General features: G+C 34.9%; 1 pseudogene; it reads right to left on the bottom strand.

Moving 5' to 3' along the window:
• Window positions 1-19,703: 19,703 nt before the first annotated feature.
• LOC150103526 (U2 spliceosomal RNA) lies at window positions 19,704-19,874 on the bottom strand (annotated as a pseudogene).
• Between the last annotated feature and the right edge of the window lie 2,232 nt (window positions 19,875-22,106).

The raw sequence follows: 22,106 nt of genomic DNA, 5'->3' as shown, positions 1-22,106 counted from the left end.
TAAATCCCGGCTTCCCCTTCTCTCTTGCATGCATATCCTTTTAAAAGACCCGTTGAGTGTTATCTCAAAGCGAAAGGTGAAATAGAAATAAAGTATTATTGCAAGAAACAAAATTTTTTTGAACACTACCAGGAATCTGAAAAGTGCGACTCTTCTGCTAAGGCTTTTTTTTTTTTGGTGTGGTGGGAATTTTTCATATCAACTCAAGTTTCTCCAATCTGTGAAACAGTCGAATTCTCTTATGCTGCCATTCCAACGCAAACACAGAGAGTTCGCAGATATTAACAACATTATAATAAATATCAAATTGATCTAGAAGTTGGTACTAATTCATTGAATGACCGATAAAGATAATCATATGAATTTTGTCTTTTTTGCTAGTTGAATTTCTCATACCATAAAATATAGTGTGGGAAAAAAGTGAATTAAAAAACGTTCACCACCTTTATGTGAAATCGAACGGATCCCCAAGCTTAAGAAAATCATGTATACTCCCAACTAGACCAAGGTTAAATAATCCAACATAAATAAGTTCATCATACGTTCATTTTTTATGTGAATCTACTGAAGAAACTTAAATCTGTAGCAAATTTTAGTGCTGTGGATGAGATAATCCTGAAAACCTGTTCAAACATGGGACTTTACAAGCAACTTTAGGCCTATAATAAGTAGAATAATGATTAGTCTTGCACTGGGCATTGAGATTCATCTATCCTGCAATGATTTTCACGAACTTACTAATGAGAGTCGAACCTACTAGTTTGTTAGTTGAAGAATGAAAACACTGTCATCTTTTACGAGTATTTTAAGAACTACATTTTTAACCCTGTTAAAAATGTATTTATAATTTTAGCTAGTCATCTATGGTAATATTCTTCATGACTTTCTCTCTCTCTCTCTCCATGAGTTAGTATTAACCGAGCTGCAATAGGTTTCATCGTGAAAAGTCCTCTCTTAGCCTACTACGGTGCACGTCTACTAAAACTCACTCAACATTAGTGTATTCACCACAGTACACTGTTCATTAAAAATATCAGTTCCTCATTACTCTAATTACAACAGCATCATACAACTTTTGATGACGATGTCTGTTATCCTGTGAGCAAATGCTTACCGATATATCCGGTAAATCTCCCTTAGGAATTTCTCTAAGTTTCAGTTATACTGTATTACCATCTCTCTCTCTCTCTCTTTTTCCTGCTTGACCAGTCCAACGATTTATATTCTCTCAATATATCATCATTGTTAACACTCCATAATCCTATCTTATGTTTTAACCTTCTTCAGCGCATCCACATTCAGCAGACATCCACATGACCGAATCTGTCGATAGTAGTTCGCATGGATCGATTCAATTCACTTCTACTTCTACACTTACGCGTGTTGACATATTCTCTGAACTTCAACCTTCATTCATCACCATTATCGTCTATTAAATTCTTCGCCTAATTCGTCCCATGAATGCATTTTCTTCTCCATCCATTTCTCGTCCGTCCCAGAAGGGTCGGAAGGATTAAGTTTAATTAGAGGTTTAAGGCAATTAATGCAACCAATTTGCCACTCTGGCGCATCCCCTAAGGGCATTTTATGTCTGTACATATGGGTATTCAAGGAGCGGTTTGCTTGTTTGGAAGGACAAAATCCACCACCGTATGAGACAGCTTGACTCACCTTTCATTGAAAAGCCCTGATAAAGATTCTTCACATCATAGACGGGATTCGAACCCAGGGCTTTTCAACCAAAGTGCTCCGTCAAAACCAACTGGTCAAGGATGGCTCTGAGATATTTTCACGATACACCATTTCCATTTCTTGATCCAAAGAGAAACATTTATTCTTGGCAACAATAACCTCTGTAGCTGCGAAGTCCCTGAACTTTTCTTTGAGAAAATATGTTAGTGACCGAAGAAAAAGGAGGAGAGGGATCTATACTCTTTTATTACCCTCAATTCCCTTTCTGGAAGTTTTATGTGATGTTGTTCGGTCTCTCTCTCTCTCTCTCTCTCTCTCTCCTTTTAATGACGTTAGCCACACATGATCTGGGACTCTAATGGTTCTGCAATCACTGGAACTAATTAAGGATGATATCTCACTGAAAGTTGGTAACTCAAAGCCAGGCCCATTTTCAGTCTTACACGTAACTGTAATCATTTAGTGGACACCCTTTGCTTTATACCTTTCTGTGTCATGTTGTTTGTCAGCAACCATAAGCGGTAAGCTGGAATGTCCAACCAATTTTGAGAACGTTGCCGATATTATTAGTACTGTGCATACTCGCCCACAACAGTGATATATGAGAATGAGCCAAGGTTTAAATAATTCAGAAACTTTTCCCTAGTGACCAAACACGAAACTCATTTCTAGCCAATTCAGGTATTCAATAAGCAGGATGGTGGTGTTATATTGGGCAAATGGAAATCATCTACACCTGACTTTTCGTTCCTCAAAAGACAAACCAACCCACTGAACACAGACATACGATGCTATTTGGGAAACGGGAAACCACGGATTTGCATAGTTTAATTACACTATTAATTAGTTTTTATGAGGAGGTATGAAAATGGAGACAAAGTTAAGTGTGAAATGGAATAATCATCAGGCCGATATATTCAATGGATATAAGTGCTTGCCTTCTAGTGAATCGCTTGTTGATGAAACTTTGGCATGTGAAGGATTGAGTTGGAAATAGTGCTTGTAGCATGTAGTCCTTTCTTCTAAACTTTGTTTGGGGAGAATCCATGAAAACTATTGAAGGAAAGAAAAGATTCAGACTTTGGGAAATGTTGCGTCGTACCAAAAATGTGAATGCAGCATTCAGCGAAGTGACAACAGTGTGTATAAATGGACTTTTATGTAGAAAAGAAAGGACACGTTATACAGAGTACGTTGGATGCAAAAACTACAAATTTTTAAAGAAGTCCTCCTGTTGTCACCTCAACCCCGTAGTTGAGTGTAGACCTTCCAAAAGTGATGCATCTGGTGAACCAGCGTCAGAACTCTTTGCGACAGTTCTTGAATTTGAACATTTAGTTGTTGATGACCTAGTGTCCTCCCGCTTCCTCCGATGAATCGTCCAGTTAATAAAGGAGTAGCTTAGAAGAATTACTCTTACCGCAAGTCTTTGTAGCCGATTATTTAATTCAGTGTTTCTCCACGTGGGGAATTTGAATATTTTGTTGGGCAATTAGAAAATGATGTTGCATTCGTCACCTCATCACTGATATACTCAAAACACTCACCATTGTCGCCGAGGGGGGGGGGACATCAAAATCATTGAGGCGTTGAGGTGGGGCATGATCCAAAAAACGTTGGGAAATACGGATTTAATTGGTTATCGCAGAAAAGCAATGCACACTTGTTATTCATCTCAGACGCGTTTGAGATGAATTCAGCTATCGGCTTGATGTTGTCCGTGCAGCAGGTGGAGGGCACATTCAGCATTTGTAGTTGTGGTGAGAGAACTTTAGGCCTTACTTCATACTTGGTAGTTTATTTTGTAACTGTGCCACATTTTCATTATTAAATATAATTATTTGAAATCGGGTCATTCTCTTTGAAACATCCTATATAACAAACAAATCTACATTCAACATTCCGGCTTGTTCATTTTTAACATATCCTTATTATCCGACTTACAACCGGATCATCGGAACGAAACCACGTCGTAAGTCTATTTATGTGCAATAATGCTAAAATCATGTAATGAAAGAATTCGTTTGAAATAATTAACCTTTGTAATCATAAATAGACTGGATTGACCAGTTATATCATGGTGCACCCACAAGCGAAAGATAGGTAACCTTCCATGATTGTGAAAGCAAGGATGGCATAATTTTTTTTTTATCAAATAGACTTTAATTCTCTGGTAAAATCGCATTGCATGATGAGCAGTTTGCTGACATATCTGTACAGCTTACTGGGCATAGACAAAGCCATGTACTTTGGCCAAATACAGTATCTAGTGTGACAATCTGTATTCACCAGGTTTAGTATCGTGTGATATCGTTGTTGATGTTTACAATATTCTTCAAAAAAAAAAAAAAAAAAAAAAGAATAAGTAAATATGATGCCTTTCTCAAATTCACTTTCAGATGAAAGCCCAATGTATTTTCTTTTTCACAGCATTGGAGATTTTTAACAAAAAAAAAAAAATGATCCCCTGCCCCACACCTGTAATCAAATTTAGCAACAGGTCGTAAATACATTGTCATTACCTCTTAGGTGCAAATTATTCTAATATTATCATCTAAATATCGCCAGACACGCTACTAAACTTAACAAATGTAATTAATTCTTTCTCCTAGTGGTACACAGTAGTATAACAACAGACTTACAGGAGCATGTGAGCCTTCTGATTGTTATTCTGCAGAGGTAAGTATGGTTCATTCCAGATTAACAAATTTATCTAAATAACTCATTCCCATCTCTAGAGACTCGTCGCTTTATCAAGAGCAAACGACTCAAACGCCCTCTGGGTTGGAGAGCAACTGGAAAACGCCAAGTGAAATAGAGCGAAAGTGCTGGGGGGGGGGGAACTAATACTCGTCTACAGGCATGGCACTTAAGCTAATTTTCCTAGATAAAAGATCTTGGCAGTAAATATTAACACCTTGCAGTGGGACGTCTGCGTATATCTTTCTATTAGCATCTTTAACTGTTTGTAATGCATGTGTACGATGTTTATCAGGAGCGTTAAACTGTATCAACTACAGAACTAGTATTTAAGCAAACTGACAAGCGGGAATTCAATCTTGGTACGTCACATCCTTATAGAACCGAAATAATATTCACCGAATAAATAGAAAATAAATAAATAAACATTCCAGTAAATTTGAAATAATATTTAAAATGGTAAGACTCATTTATGGCATAGGAGTAATTCATTTGACACGTTAATATTAATTAATATGGCAAATTCATTATGAGTAACAATTCTCGAGTTAGAAAAAGGCAGCAGAATTTAAGAAAGGTAAGAAAAAAAAACTCCAAGTTATGTTAATAAGATTCCATTCTTTATTTCTTGCCATATTATCGAAGAAAGAGAATTGCTATCGATATAAAAAATTCAGCTTACTTAATATTTATTTAATAATTGCATTTATTCAATTGTATAATTATTCCATTATGCATTCCTTTATTTATTTCATAATTATTCCACTTTGCATTTACGTTATTATAAATAAACAATTATTCCATTACTGCATTTATTTATTTTATCATAAACAATTCTTCCATTAGTGCATTTATTTATCTTATAAATAAATAATTATTTCATTTATTTTATCTTGAATAATGAATAAAGTTCCTACGTACAGAATTCAAAATTATGACAGCTTAAAGCTTCGCTAATAAAATTCAAATTAATTCGTGACCTTCATGCTTCTAATCAGAAATATTGCTGTTTAGTAAAGAAGGGTCAACACATTCATTACCTTCAGACAGCTGCTCTCATCTCTTCCTGCTGTTAAGTGGCGAATCCAGCCAATCAGAGTGAAGGACAATCGTTTGGTGGCTTAGGTTTAACATAACACGTGGAGTAGCAGACGAACATCAGTACGTCCACGCGCGGCATCTCGCATGTCACTTGTAAAGAACGAATATGTACATACACACACACACACACACACACACACACACACACACACACATAAATAGTAAAGATTGTTACTTAAGCTTATATCCAATGCTAAATAAATACACAGGAAAATGATTTTAAGCTATAAAAACAGGAATAATTAAGCATTTGTTTTTTCCGTCTGTATTTAAATAACTTCATTATATTTTATTTACAGATTAATGTAACTCGAGATAAAGTATAATCATTATGAATAAAACATAAATAATAATTGTTTTTTTTTATCTCAAAACAACGCGTGATGGAAATAATGTTTATTAACATTATAAATTTAGATAACGAGATCTTAGAACAGGTGAATTCATTTAACTACCTAGGATGCATGATGATGATTACATATGAAAATGAAAAAGATATAAACGTAAAAATTGCAAAATATTTAAAAATAACAGGAGTAATTAACTCTATATTTAAACCAAACCTAGTTCAAAAACAAACCAGACTAAAAGTATACAATACATTAGCCCTACCAGTCTTAATGTATGGAAGCGAAATCTGGACAATAAAACAAAAAGACAAACAAAGATTAACAACAACAGAAATGAAGTTTATGAGGAAAAACGGCAAAGTATACCCTATTTGATCACAAAAGAAACGAAGATATTATGAAAGAATTAAACCAAGAACCAGTAATAGAAAAAATTAAAAAATATAAACATAAATGGATGGAACACGTTCAAAGAATGAAAACAGAAAGATTACCAAAACAAGCCTTAAAGCACAAGCCATTAGGAAAAAGAAAACCAGGACGTCCTCTTAAATGATTCACCGATGACTTCTAAGGCCGGAACAGGCCATGCTAGGCCTAAATCCTTGATATGCATGATGATGATGAATATTATAAATTATATGGTTTTCACATTTGCAAAAAATATTCCATCGCTATTAGCGGTTCCGATTTTTTTGTAATAAAAATTTGTGAAGGTAATTTTAATTCGAATGCTCATTTAATTTATAAATATTATTTGCTGTTATTACTTCACTTGTCAACGTATTAAATTGAAATAATATTGAAATAATGTGCGCCACCGTATATGGACCATTGGCACAAATGAAACAGTACCTCTCAGTGCAATGGGCATTTATAAAGTTCGATATCTGCCTTATCAAATGATACCATAAAAGCATTTTCCCTAAATAAGTCATCTGTTTAACACAGATGACTTATTTAGGGAAAATCAGATGACAATTTATACCCATAACAACGTAAGATAATCAGAAGATAATCAGCTAGCATTATATAAATACCAACTGCACTGTGTTAAAAACAATGAATAGGGATCTCCCAGAACATATCCAGACAGTACGTGTATACATAGTTATAATTAGTTCTTTCTCTTCTCCACTTCCTCCAACCTTGTGGAGTAGATACGGCACGTGTAGCAAATATTATTGATGACGTTAGCAGACGTGATGAATCAGTAACAAGCTGATTCAACTGTATTTGCAAAGAAAAGTGTAAATAGCCGAAGCTTTTAATACAAATTGTTGAGACAGTAACTAAACTTTTCCCCGGGACACCCAAACACGCACGCATGTATGGCAAACATGATTAATCACGTTAGCAGAGAAGTTGTTGATGTCAAAAAAATCAAAATCTCCATCTGTCTATCTATATATCTTCTATATCTCTCTTTTCTTATTCTTCTTTATAAAGAATTTTCAACTAAAGGCAAGTTAGTCAGTCTTACGCAGAGATCGAGGGATTTTCATTGATGGAAACAAACGCTAACCAGCTCGAAGACACACAATTTAGAAATATAATACATTAGCCACATGCATATACTCAAATTTTGTAAATGCTTTTTTTTTTTTTTCCCCTCCCGGGATCCCTTGAACAAGGACAATATACGGAGTTTAAAAAACACTTCTAGCAGATGATTGGGAGAACGAAACAAAAAATTTAATATATGACTACAAGTACAGTATTTACACAGTCACTTCACGCTTCTTTGACCCCCCCCCCCCCTTCCTCTGCAAGTATCGTGTGAGTGCTGAAAAAAGAATCTAACTTTGTTTGCAATCATATTTCCCTATCCAAATGCAAAAAAAAAAAAAAAAAAACAGACAAAAATCATTTCAACATTCCCGTATTCGCTACCATCTGTTTTAGCATCTTTATTTATTCGTATTATAACCTTCTTGTGGGAGCTTGGGTTCACAACTGCTGTTCTTTCCTCCCATGAAAGTATTTCACGTCCAAGAACACTAACAACAGTCAATTACGACAAAAATAGAAGTTAAAAAATAGATTATTTAGCTTTCTGAAGGAAAAAAAAACAACTAAGGCTGTATAGTAAAATTTATTTATAGCTTGAATGTATTACTTCTTAAAATACGAAACATGAAACTCATACATTAAAAAGTGGGAATAAATTAAAATTAAAATTAAAATTAAAATAATGTTTTTTTTTTTAATTCACGGTTTTCATTTTAAATTTCCTAGTGTACACTCCCTCCCCTTTCAAATAATGATACTTCTAATTATGAAAGCTACAAAATTCCTAACTTAATATTTTATTTTTTTATATTTGATTTTGCTTTTTTTTATTTGATTTTTTTTAAAAATTCTGCCTAAGAAATAGTTCCCTGCCAGTATGTTTGAAAACTCATCTAAAACATTTCTGTTAATGTTCCAGAAAAATGAAAGCATTGCACACTATCAAAACAATATAGAAAATTTCCATTAGGTGCAATAAACAACTCCAATGTAAATACGTCATCCTTAAATTATATCCCATTTTTTTCGGCACTTCTAAATCTTCTGACATATATTACAAGCAGAGAATATTTTAAAGCAACATTTCAAAATGGCTGACTGAAATGACTTCAATTTTAGGTTTTAAAACTGGAAATGTCTTCAACAAAGGGCAGTTCTTACTATCCTTATGCTGTCTTTGTTATTATTATTATTATTATTATTATTATTATTATTATTGTCACATTGCTATTATTACTACCCTTATCATTACCATTAATATCATGATTATCAGCCGCTTCGCAGACGATGAATTAATAATAATAAAAAAACCGTATTTAGTTTGCCACCATGTAATATATATATAAATTAAGGACTATATTATCAAACATTATATAATTCATTGTGAACAACGGAAAAAACGTCTGTTAATATTGTTTAGCAGTGTTTAATACAGTTTTGTTTCTATTTTTTAGCTAATACAAAAGCAGAAGAATTTTCACCGATTCGTCGACTATTTTTTTTATTTCAAATTTATAGTGAACGGTTATTTTATTTTATTTGTTTATTTTTTGATTAATTTACATAGCTAATTTATCGCATTCAAATAAAAAGTAAAGAAAAACATTTATAAATAACTATAATTAATTTTATTTATGTATAAAAGTTATATGATAGAAAAAAATCACCAAAAATCATGACTAAAAGTTAGATTGCCTCCATTCAAGTTGTGTCTTCTGACGCATTGATGTTGTATTATTACATGCGTTTAATATCCTGTGACTAATGCTTGTTAAATTAGCAAGAGCAGGTAGTTCTGCTTACTTTATAGAATTTCTTTACCCCCCCCCCCTACCCGCAGTGCATACGTATACAACTACTACATCATTATATTCAGAGGTATGGAGGAATACTTTTGGAAGCCCCCCCCCCCAAAAAAAAAATGTATATAATTGTCGTCTCAGTGCACAAACAGAGAAGGTTTACCACTGCTACTGATCTCTCGAATTTATAGCCAATGTAGCGATATCACTGAGATAAACAATCCTGTTGACGTCATTAATGTTTTACACTTGCCTTATCTGGTCGGCCAGGTGGAGAGACGGGCTAATTATAACCGTGTACAACAACGTTTCCTGAACGTGTTTCTTTCGCTAAATCAATGTTTACTTCAGATATAGCATTGATTTAAGTGAAAAATAATAATAATTTGTTTACATTTTTAAATTATATTTTAGTAACCACACTGTTGGGTCTATTCATACATTGAACATGTCAGGTGCCCTCCAAGCTCCCCCCCCCCGCCTCATTGCGGGATTTCGGTATGGCAGTTATGCTTCTATCGTTCTGCACATTAATGTGAGCGCACATTCTGAAGAAAAACTTTAAATAACCAGAAATACAAACATACATTTGTAGTTTATTATTCGGTACTTTGTATGCCTCAACAGGTTATTAAGATCCTTTGTAATCAAATGAGGTCATGGACCCTCCGTCATCAGCTTGCCTTTGGTTGCATAATCCGTTTTTCTCTCATTTGCTATGCAAATAGTGTAGAAGTTTGTTTTGCTTTATTTGTTTTCGAAAATTCCCTGACCAGTAATTTTTCCTTCCAAATATAAGGAGTTTTCAACTAAAGGTGAGTTAGCTGGTCTCATATTGAGTTAGCAGGATTTTTTCCCTCCTGCAAGACAAACCAACCAACAAGAGAAAACACGCAAATTAATATACATATAAAAATAATATGCATAAAGAGATTACTCCTACTCAATCATAGCATTAATTAGGCTTATATATAATGTAAGCGTAAATAGTTACTATGGCAACTAGAGAAATGCAATCCATTGTTATACCAATTCTCTAATTTTTGACCTACACAACGGTGATAATACTATAAATGTACATTTATCTGACAGATTCCCAAAAGAAGAAATAAAAAATAAAAAAAAAAAATACGTTACAGATAATTTTCGTGGAAGAATCAACAAATCAACGAATTGCAAAACATACCAGAGCTGTTCGATTGACAAGGAAATGAGATTGAATTTGAATTATAAGTGGCAATTTATCTAAGACCAGTTAACCGGAAATGACTTCGTATTAGTTTGCTAATAAAAATGGAATTACAACAGAAAATAAAATTCTTATCAGAAAGACTCGTTTTCGTTTTCAACAATTTTGGCAAGATTTCTAATTTTTATTTGAAAAAAATTTTTGAAGAAAGATTCTGTAAAATTTTTAAAAAATTCAAAGAAAATTTTAAAATAATTTTCAAAAAATTACTTTTTTTAATTTAAAAAATTTTGTTATTTTTGAAAATAACAAAATTAAAAATTAAAAGTGCATTCCAATCACTAACCACTCTCCATGCAAAAAAAAAAAAAAAACTGCTCCTCACCCCCTTGCTCACACTCTCCTTATACAGCTTCCACAGATGACCTCTTGTTCTCTCCCTATCTTCACCCTTTCTATGCAACACTTCCCCGACATTATTCTGGCAATAACAGTTAACAGCTTATATGTCTCGATCATATTCCCTCTCCTCCTCCTATCCACCAATTTCTGCAAATTGCATTTTCTCAATCTGCCTTCATACTCAACATTCCAGAGACCAGAAGCCACCTTAGTCAATCGTCTCTGGACCTTTCCCAATACATCTTCATCTTTTTGAAAACCAGCTTATCAAATCTGTACACAGTAATTCATGTGTGGCCTAATCAAAGCCTTATATCAGACCTCTCCCAATATCATTTACATAAATTAAACAGCAATGGACCCAAAACAGACTCTTGGGGTACACCACTAGTAACTTTCCTCTTCTGGGATATCACTCCTTTAGAGACAACTCGCTGATACCTATCAGACAGCCAATCTCCAGTCCAGCGAAACTAATCTACTGTTTAGCCCCATCCGTTCCAATTTAATTACCAGCTTATCATGTGGCAATTTATCAAAGGCCTTTGCAAAATCTAAATATACCACTCTGTATGCATTACCCTTATCCAATGCATTTGCCACTTTATTTTAATAAGTAAACAGATTGCTAAAACACGCTCATTCTTTAACAAAGCCATGCTGGCCACCAAAGAATATTTTTGAATCTAATAAAGAGATCTCATAAAGCTTTAAAAATATGCGAACCATACATCACTTTGGAAATTCACCATGGCGACAACACAGATAATAACAAATACACCAATAAATCATGGCAGTAAACGACAGTTTAGTGTGTAAAGGCGTGCAACGAGACGTATTATCCCAGACACCATTCAACTTTCATTTCGATGTTTTTGCATCAGTCTGTGCATTGTAACAGCAAGGAAACTATATTTAACACGAAAGGACTAGAAGTTTTTGAAATTTCTATTACTGCAACTTTAATTCTGCCGAATTTTATTTCTTGGAGTGACTGAATATTATAATTCCATGAAGGCCCTTTAAGCATCCGGTTTAGTGATAGTGGAAGTATTTTCAAACGTCTAATCTTTCCGGTAATACTTAACGACCTAATGTCCGTTGCATTTTGAACAACAATCTTTATTGGACATTTTTATAATGTGCTAGTTCCGCCCTTGTCTGTGTTGTCTGTCCAATCATCAAGCGAAGGCTATTGCATAAGTGCATGCGCCAATAGTTCCGCACGCTTCTGTTTTATATGTAGAGTTGCAAGGAATCATTATTACTGTACTAAGACGAAATTTTACACACAGTGACTTAAGAGGACAAGTTTACAGTCTTGGAAACATTTAAGAAAACGTCTTACTTGAAAAACTATAGCAGTTTTGTTACAAAGAAATTCAGAATCATCGTTTCTGTCAGGGTTGTTTTGAGATCTTTACATCTAAGGACAATTGAAGGGAACTACACCCTTCTCGCAGATATCGTGAAAATTGCTTGACCATTTATTCTTTTTTTTTTTTTTTTCACCTTTGAACTTTGACGCATTTCATGTGAATATGTTAATAGATTTCGTATTTCACTTTCGAAAAAGTAATATCCCCAGCAGGCGATTTACGACGAAAAAAAAAAAAAAAACGAGTATTTTATCTTTTTTTTTTTTTTTTTGGTCTTTTGGAAAAAAAATGAATAAATATATTGAAATATTTGGTTTTATTAACCCCTCTTTTCAAATGTAATACTTTTACTTTTAATAATTGATAATAAAAGAAGGCAATGAATAAACTTTTCAAATTCAATTTTTGCCTTAGTAAAAGAGAAAAAAAAAAGATAGTTTTTGAATTTGTGGGAAAATTATTGAATATTTTGTCCAAATAATGCGACACTCCGTAGCGTTTCTATATCGACAATGCGTTTTGGTTGAAAAGATGGTTTCGCATTCTGTGTAGCACACGTGGATATTTTAAGGACTTTTCAGCTGAAGGTGACATAGCTGATCTCATAGGAAGATTGAAAAGGGTGTATCTCCACCGGATATTCTCGAGTTTTTTTTTTTTTTTTCTGAAAAACAGTCAAGAAGCCTAAGACCATACGTAAAGTGGAGATAGTGGAAACGAACCACTTGGTTGGAGCGCAGATATATTAGCGCCTCAGTTAATAAAGTTTGCCTTGTTAGTCCCCTTCTGGCTTGTATCCCGAAAGACTGTTATATGTTTTCTATTCTAGTTGCCAACCAGAAAAATATTTTCCAGGTCGTTTTTATTTCAACAGATTCTCGAGTTAGTCGATAAATGGAGCAAATAAATAGTTCCCCCCCCCCCTTGGTGCCTATGAAATCACTGATATCATTGGACTCTTATCAGCAAAAATAAGGGGAGACTAGCTGCATCTAAAAGTTAGGACTAAAAACGCTCCGTCTACTTTTACCCTAATACGTAAAGACTAATAGTGTAAATGTGTTATATCTGTAAATGAGAAAATAATACTTAAAAATACAATCTATGACCAACACGAACTTTAAATCGCCCTTGATCACAAACCGTAGATATGTTGCCTGTAAAATAAAACATAAATAGGAATGCAGTGCAGCGTAGAAATATCATTTTATATTCTACTCACTTACACATGCAGTTTCGTGCGTTTGCATACATTAAATCTCTCTCTCTCCCCTCTAGTGCCACAAAATGCAATAAATTTCTAGCTATGTAACTTTTCATATTTATTGGCCATTGCATGTCATGGGTGATACAAACAATACTTTGCTAAGCATAAAAAAATAAAAAATAAAAATAAAAATAAACCGGCTGAAACTTCTCACGCGCTTGGACAATGTTAAAATCGTGACATCGCCGAAGTTAGCAGAATGGTTCACATGCAACTGGCATAAAAGCGATGCTAAGGCATAAGTTAACGCTATAAAATTGCTGCATGAACAACATTGCTTGCTACTATTTTAATCGTGTCCAACACTTAATCAAGATATATAAAATATTTTTATGTACTGTCGACAAACACTCTAATAACACCAAAGCACTATTCGGTCCATTATTATTTCGCACAAAAAAAAAAAAAAAAAAAAAAACACTACCACAATACGTGATTGTTTATGACTGAAATGATTATGCGAGATCTAACTGGTTTCTGTGCTCATGCGCGGACTTTAGATAAAAATCACTGGTTGTCTGGACAATGTTCGTCTGTTTCCGCTTTAGGTTATTCTGTTGACGCGATACACACAATGAGTTATTTCTATTCGAAATTACGTGGACGAAATGCATAAACAGTCAAAAGCATCAGTTAGCTCCAATTTATGCAAGCAATTTTCTTTTGAATGCTAATACAACACAATTACTCTTGCATCCAGACATTTGTCAATTTCATCAACGTAATCATAAAAAAGTTAAGAACGAGGCTATAAATTGACGCTGTTTTTATTTTCGGGACTGTTTTGCATTGTCTGATATTTGCTGTTGTTATTAAGGAAATATGCAAATGATTGTAGACCATCATATACGCACTTACAGACAATTTTTTGTCTAAGACTTTGCTATTAAAACAGTCTAATTATAACAAAAAAAATCATTTTGCCAATACAATGAATTCTGATAAAGAAATTACTAAATAAAATTTCGTGCTGCAGTGCTTGAATATAATAGACTGGTTTTAACGTCGAAAATTACTGCATTGCAGCGCACCCATGTGACTATTTATGTAAAAACAGCTTGAAATTGTTGAACTGAATTTTTGAATTTTCAACTCTGGCCTGCTTTTTGTTTATATATTCTAGATAATATAATTTTGTTTATTGGCTAATTTTGCCGCCACAAACGATATGATTATAACTAAAATTGAAATAAGTCAACAAATTTTAATACAAATCTTAAATGTCAAATTTAATTAAATTAGAAATGACTTGAAATTACGGATTGTAATAATTCGTGGAGCCAGTGTAGAATTATTAATACTAGACTGACTACGCAATACCACACTAACCTCTTCTTGTATCTATCATGAATTCCAAATATTATCATCCGATCAAAGTGGAGTTATTGCACTATATATTTTCGACGTTTAGCCCCTTTGTACCTCCAGCAAATGGTCCAATTAATATAAAATTGGGATGGTTCGAGAAATTGGAGTAAGCCCTCCTAATACAAAATTTCTGTATATAGTCCCTATTTCTGTATACGTAAAATTAAAAAAAAAAAATTAGAAAATCCTTACTCCACCTATAGTGCAAATATACTATAGATTTATAACCTTATTATTATTATACGGGTATCTCCATGGAGTCAGGAGACTCATCGTGGGTGACCCAAACTATCTAAACAATATCTATCATACCTCTTCTTGAATTCACTTACAAACGAAGCACTCACAACCGAGTCAGGCAATGTATTCCACTCATTCACCACTCTTCAAGCAAAAAATCTAGTTCTCACTCTTGTTAACCACACTTTGCCTTAATTTCCAGGGATGATCTCTTGTTCTTCCATCACTATCACACAGCTGAAATATTTTCCTTGCATCAATCTTATAAAAACCTTTAAGTAATTTAAATGTTTCTATAATATCTCCTCTTCTCCACCTATCAACCAACCTCTGTAATCCACAAGCTCAATTTATCGATGTAGGGAGCATTTTTACACCACTTACCAACTTAGTCACTCTCTTCTGAGCCCTCTCCATTAATTCCTCATCTCCAAGGAATCCAGGCGACCAGACTTGAGCGCAGTAATCCAAATGTGGAAGTATCAACGCCTAATAAAGAGGAATAATAACCTCTTTATCACTGGATGTTAGTGTGTTCTTCAATAACCAATTAATCCTATGTGATATATTGGACACCTTAGCAATGTGTCCGCTGAACTTCAACTCCCTATCCACTAACATCCCCAAGTCCCAAACCTCATCAATCTCTCGGAGTACCGTTCGATCAATGTGGTACACAGCTGGTAATCGTTTACCCCCAAAATGCGTAACTTTACAATTTTCCACATTGAACTGACATCCATTACCCTTTGCCCATTTTGCGAGCTTATTTAAATCATCCTGCAAACTCTCAACATCGGCTAGATTTCTTTGTGCGCTTCCCAACTTTGCATCGTGAGCAAACAACTGAACATCTCCCTTCAAATCATTTCCTATATCATTTATGTACAAATTAAACAATAACAGCCACCCCTGGTCACCTGCTTCATCCTGAACTCTGCTCCTCCATACACTACTTTCTGGTATCTCTCCATAAGCCATTCTCTTATCCATATCACCAGTTTATTATCCATCCCCGTTTGTTCTAATTTGCGCAACAGTATTCCATGGGAGTATCCTGTCAAAAGCCTTTGTAAAATCCAGAAGTATCACCGTGTAGCCATTCCCCTTGTCCAACTCAGATGTCACTCTATTATAAAAAGTTAATAAATTGCTAAGGCAGGACCGATCTTTAACAAAATCATGTTGGCCCTTATAGAGTATCATATTCTGATCCACGCAATCCTGAATTCTGACCTTAACCAACTTTTCCAGTACTTTTACCACCACTCCCGAGATGATAATTGGTCTGTAATTTACAACCGCAATCTTGGAGCCTCCTTTATGCAAAGGAACTATTTTGCCTTCCTTCCTTCCACTCCCTAGGGACCATACCAGAGTTCAAACTCAAGTTAAATAACCAAGTAAGAGGATTTGACAATTCCCTTGCACATTCGCGTAACACCCGAGCTGATGTACTAAAGAAGTCCATGGTGTTGTTAATGGTCTAATTGAGAGACGCATATGTAAGTAGATCAGAAAAACGGTATCTTTGAAGTATTGTGTAGGAACACATTTCCAGTCGAAAGTAATCGTTGATTCCCTTTGGTTGATTCCCTCAGAGCCTCGAAAACTTCTATTTCGCATGAAAGAAACAAATGAAAAAATTTTAGACGCAATTCTAATCAAGAAAATTCATTTCTTAGCCAGTTTTCAGATTATTTCGGAATTAGCCAAATCTCTGGTATGAGAAAGTTTCTACATCATGACTATCACTCCATATACCATACTTTCGCTCATTCCAGAGGTATTCTATTTCTTAGAAAATGGAACTTTCTAACTTATTGAGTTTCTCTAAATGCGTTTCATCAAACGGTGTGTCGCACTAGCAAATGCAGTAACACTTGGCATTGCTACAATGAAAGAGATATGAGTCTATCGTAAACGTAAGTTTCTATGGTTTAGCAGTTCTGTGGGTAGTTTTCTGTATTGAGACCACATTATGATGTAAAGAGTTTAATAAAAATAGGCAATTAATTGTTAATAAGCTTTTGTTGTATAAAGCTTTCCTGTATCAGTATCCCTTATGATGAAACTTGTTAGATTTTAATTGCTTATTTTTATTAAACTCTTTATTTACATCATAATGCGGTCTCAATCCCAAAAACTACCCACAGAGTATGAGTCTGTTCTGTAAAACTGCCAAAATGTAGGAAGCATTGTATTATCCACCAAACACTACAACCAAAAGCCTAAGTCCATACCAGGAGAAACAGCTCCAGACAATTCTTTATACTAACGTCATCACTGCAGCTCCTTTCATATTGATCTACTGCTAACATAACTTCGCACTACCAAAGATTTCGCACAACCCTTTAGAGCAACTTTGGTCCCTTAATCTTAGCATCCTGGCCATTCTTCGGATGGGATGGCATCCTCATATGTCCATATAATGTTACCCACGGCTGATCTTGAGTGATGAAGTGTTTTACAAACATCAAGAACAGAGAGATACTGATATGGTATCGCATGATAACAATTCTTGGGACATGGTCAACTGGGCGACACCGACTGGGCGATGGTCAACTGGGTGACGGTCAACTTGGCGATGGTCAACTGGACGAATGGCCAAGTGGGCGCCGGACATCTGGGCGACCAAATAATAGATCAAATATGCAATTCTATTCTATTGATCTATTACCCGGTACATTTATATAATATTTTTTTGCGAAATGAGTTAAAAGAACGGTATAAACATAAAATTCGAAAAATCTCGCTTATAATTAAATTTATTTTTATTGGGTAGAATTACGAAATTGTATAGAAGTTATACTGAAATTTCCCATGCAAAAAACGAGTCAGGTAGTTAATAAATATTTTCGTTTATATCATAATGACAATATTAATTTTTGGTCGTGAAAGTCATGCAATGTGGAGCCAAAGAATGAATGAATTATTTGTGGGTGGCACATTTTTACTTTCTCCCCCTCTTTTTGCTCAAATTTTTGTTATTTTGTTGCTAGAAAGGATGGAGTCCTGTTTTCCCTGTTTTATATTGTTTATTACCTAATAAGACTCTTGAAACATACACAAAATTATTTTATATGATACACGAAATGTGGCCATTACTAGATCCTGAAAATATAAATGTTGATTTTGAAATTGCCATTCATCAAGCGTTACGTATAATATTTACACAAACTAACATAAATGGTTGCTTTTTTTCATCTCGTACAAAATCTTCGTAAGCATTTAGCTTCATGCAGTCTTTTAACCAGATATAATTCTGATGCGCAATTCGCTTTAAATTCAAAAATGATCATTCACTTGCTGTCGTTCCAGAACAAGATATTATTTACGCTCTTTCTGAACTTGAGAATCATTTATCCAATGAATTTGAACCAATTTTAGAATGGTTTACGAACACATTACATAGGCCGTCTAAGGAATAATAGAACCAGGGCCCCACCAATTTTTCCCCTCAAACGTTTGGTCTGTGTACCAAAGAACAATAAATGGAAGCGATAGGACAAATAATTTTGAGGAAGCCTGTCATCGAAAATTGCAATTGGACTTTGGCAAATTTATGGATTTTTATAAATGGACTACAGAAAATTCAAAAAAAAAAAAACATATGATGTTGATTATGAAAGAGCAGTAGCAGGTTTTCAACATCAGCACAAACGTAGACGTTACGATGAAGCTGACCAAAGAATTTTGAAAAAAAGTTATTAATTACGATAGGGAAAATATATTAGAATGTTTGCGTGGTATTGCATATAACTATAAAATGAATTGATAAATTTAAAATAAAAATTTTGTTTTGAATTTCATATACTTTTTTGTTTTAATGTATATATATGTAACACGTGTAAATAGTTTGTTAATTACAAAATAATATTAATAAATGAATTAAAACAAAACTATATTTTTTCTTTATTTTAATATAGTGCAATTATACCTTTTCATTTTTAAATCATTTTCGGACCCCTCTTTTTAACCATCTCTTTCTTAAACGATCCTACAAATTTTTGTATAATTCTTCGAAAACGAATTATTCGAAAGTAAGTTTTTCGAATGATCATTTCTTAGAAATTTTTTTTTTAATTTGTCGAAAATTATTTTTATTTTATATATTTTTTCAATTATGTGGAAATAACTCATAACTCATAGTTCATAACTTATAACTCATTCCTCATAAGTCTTAACCATATTTGTAACATTCTGTCTCCCACATGACGGAAGCCCAATTAATCGTCGCCCAGTTGACCGTCGCGCCCAGTTGTGGCGTATCCCAATTCTTTGAGTCTCAGTTCTCGGCCCTAAATGTTCACAAAACGATATCATCATCATCATTCTAACAAACATCCCCACAATAACGTATATTGAAGTCATACAGCTCAACGATTCATGTTGCGAGTTCACATGTATGAGAATGTTCACACACACACACACACACACACACGCGGAACTTCCAAGCGCACAGTTTGTTCCATACAAACTATGGAATCACCATACTTAGTCTCTTTATCATATTTTCCATGCTAAGGTACAATAATAAAAGAAGTGTTCCACTATCTATTTCTATTCTGTGAAATAAATCGCAGCGTAGATGCTCAATTTCCACAATATTTCCATGTTTTGACTGAAAGAATATGAGAATATGATTTTCAAATCCTCTTCGCTATACGACGCTGGTCTAGAAGCGAAAGTTTCATATGACAAGGGTAAGCCTAGAGGTAATGCAATACCAGGGCAAATGGTGTAAAGGTCACGCAAGCGCAAAGCACTTCGAGCCTGCCAAAATTCAGATTGACATCTTGGATCCCGATAGAACTTGTGTCAGATATTCAGCTAATATGAACAGATACTACATTTTTCATTTTCAGCGTTTTGGCTAAGATCAAAGTGTGGCATATGTTCTTATTATAATAAGAATATAATATTTTTATAATAATAACATAATACAGTATTAATAATATTTCTATAGAAATTCTAGACATTTTAACTTACAGTACTACATATGTTAAATTAGAGTCTCCCTAGCTCAGTCACTCGAATCCAGGTCAGAAAGACCTCGGTTCGATTTCCGTCAGTGATGTCAGGAACCTTTATCTGGTCTCTTTCGACGAAAGGTGAGTTAGTCGGTCTCATATTGGGAGTTTTTTCATCGGGAAACTCGGGTTTTTCGTTCCCCAGAACAGCCAAACCGGCCCGGTGAACACACACGGACTACAGTCAGAAATACTGCCCTTAGGGGGATGCACATGGAGTGGCGACTCGGTTGCCTTAATTAGCTGTAAGCCTCCTTGGTAGGGGGGGAAGGGGGGCTCAACCCGTCCAAAAATAGGATGGACGAGTAGATATGTGATATGTTAAATTATGAATTTCAATTTTTCATTTGGAATATTAAATTTATATGTTGATAGTAATTTAAACCACCATTTCAATTATTATATAAAAGGAAATGATTAGCGAAAACGTATAAGAGCAAAATGTAGTATCTGTTCTTTTCAGTTATTATCAAATACGGTTCTCATCGAGGCTCCGGATAATCAACTAATCAGCCAGATAAAGTATAAACCCCGGACTGGGTCAAGAATAAACACTTGGTGGTGGTAGGGATAATTAAGGAATCTCCCCTCCCCCTTAGTCAATCTTCCAACTATGACATCTGTCCTTCCGCGCGTCCGGACCCTCAGCATTGAGGTGGATGCTACCATACCGGCAAGGACGTTAGCAAAAGTTCTGAACTCCGTAGGTGCAGAGAATATATTTGGTTTTACCCCTTATGATGGGAGGAAGATACCATGTGGTGACTAAAAATATAGAAACAAGCTATTTGAAGGTTTTGGTATCTCCCTTCATGGTAGGGAGCATTTTAAAAATGCTAAACATCCCCAGATTCCCTTTAGAGTACGCAGAAAATGAAGATATCATCCATAGCGTGTTCTCTAAATGGGGCGTCGTACAGGAAGTTCAAATTCTGACGTCGACAACCCTGAGTGGAAGTCATGCGAAGTAATCATCTCTCTTGAGATGAAAACTGTGGTACCAAACTTCATCCTCATAGGTTTTGCTAGAGTAATGGTAAATTACCCTGGTGTAAGGAAGCAGTGTTTCAGGTGTGGCGCCTTCACCCACCTCTTGGGGCCGACTGACCGAAAATCAAATGTAAAAATTTCCTGCCTACAGGCCATGCACTAAACCAATGTAAAGCAGCTTGCTTAAAATGTGGAAACAACGACCACAAAGTAGACACCTCCCCATCCAGAACATATGCAGAAAGGATGGGAGGTGCTATTACACCAACCACAGTCACCCCAGTAGAGAAGCCCGAAGCAACAGAACTGGAAGAAAAAGAACTCTCGACTTTGAGGGATGAACTGGTGGATTCAGCAATAACTGGAAACCATGCCGCCATCATAGAAAAAGCACAAAAAAGAAGAAACGCAACAAACAACCTGATACTGCAGATAAAATAGAGACCAACAACGCTACACCAGATAGTCCAGTAGGGAAAGAGACCAAAAAAGCAAAACAGGACGAAATAGAGGAATCCTCTGTAGAAGAAACAGACAAATCAACACAAGAAACAACCACAGAAAATGCAACAGAAGAAGAAATGGAAATCACTAAAAAACTAAAGGGTTATTTAGACCTGACGGAGGATGAGGGGAATACAACTGTGTAACACCTTGAACGGGTTCACAGAGACAGATATCCGGAAAGACTGTTCATGGGTTCTGGCAAATTTTTACAGAAGGTTAGCTAAGTCCGGACAGCTCCAACAGTCCACACAGGAGGAGATTGACCTGAACAAACCCGAGCTGCGAAGGCCTACATCGAGGCGATGCAGCTCCTTGTGAGCTGCATCACTAGGGGCCAGGCTCTTTCCCCCCCCCCCATTTCTCTGTTTGCTTCACATGATTTTTTTCTTTTCTGTAACATTCCCATAGATCTTTTTTTTTTCTACAGTTTCCTTTTCAGGATTTTTCAAAGTGAAAAATCAACGACCATTTTAGAAGCACCCCTGGGGGGGGGGGGTCAACAGCTAAAACAGGTCAGCTGAGGCCTCTTTTCTCTACTCTACCACTATGTATCTCTATCTTTTTTTCCTCTCCT

The sequence above is a fragment of the Typopeltis vanoorti genome, chromosome 9, assembly GCF_054136105.1.
Source record: "Typopeltis vanoorti isolate ZY-2024b chromosome 9, IOZ_Tvanoo_1.0, whole genome shotgun sequence".
Lineage (NCBI taxonomy): Eukaryota > Metazoa > Arthropoda > Arachnida > Uropygi > Thelyphonidae > Typopeltis > Typopeltis vanoorti.
Note: the sequence above shows the minus strand (reverse complement) of the source record. Positions and strands in the feature narration are given on the sequence as shown.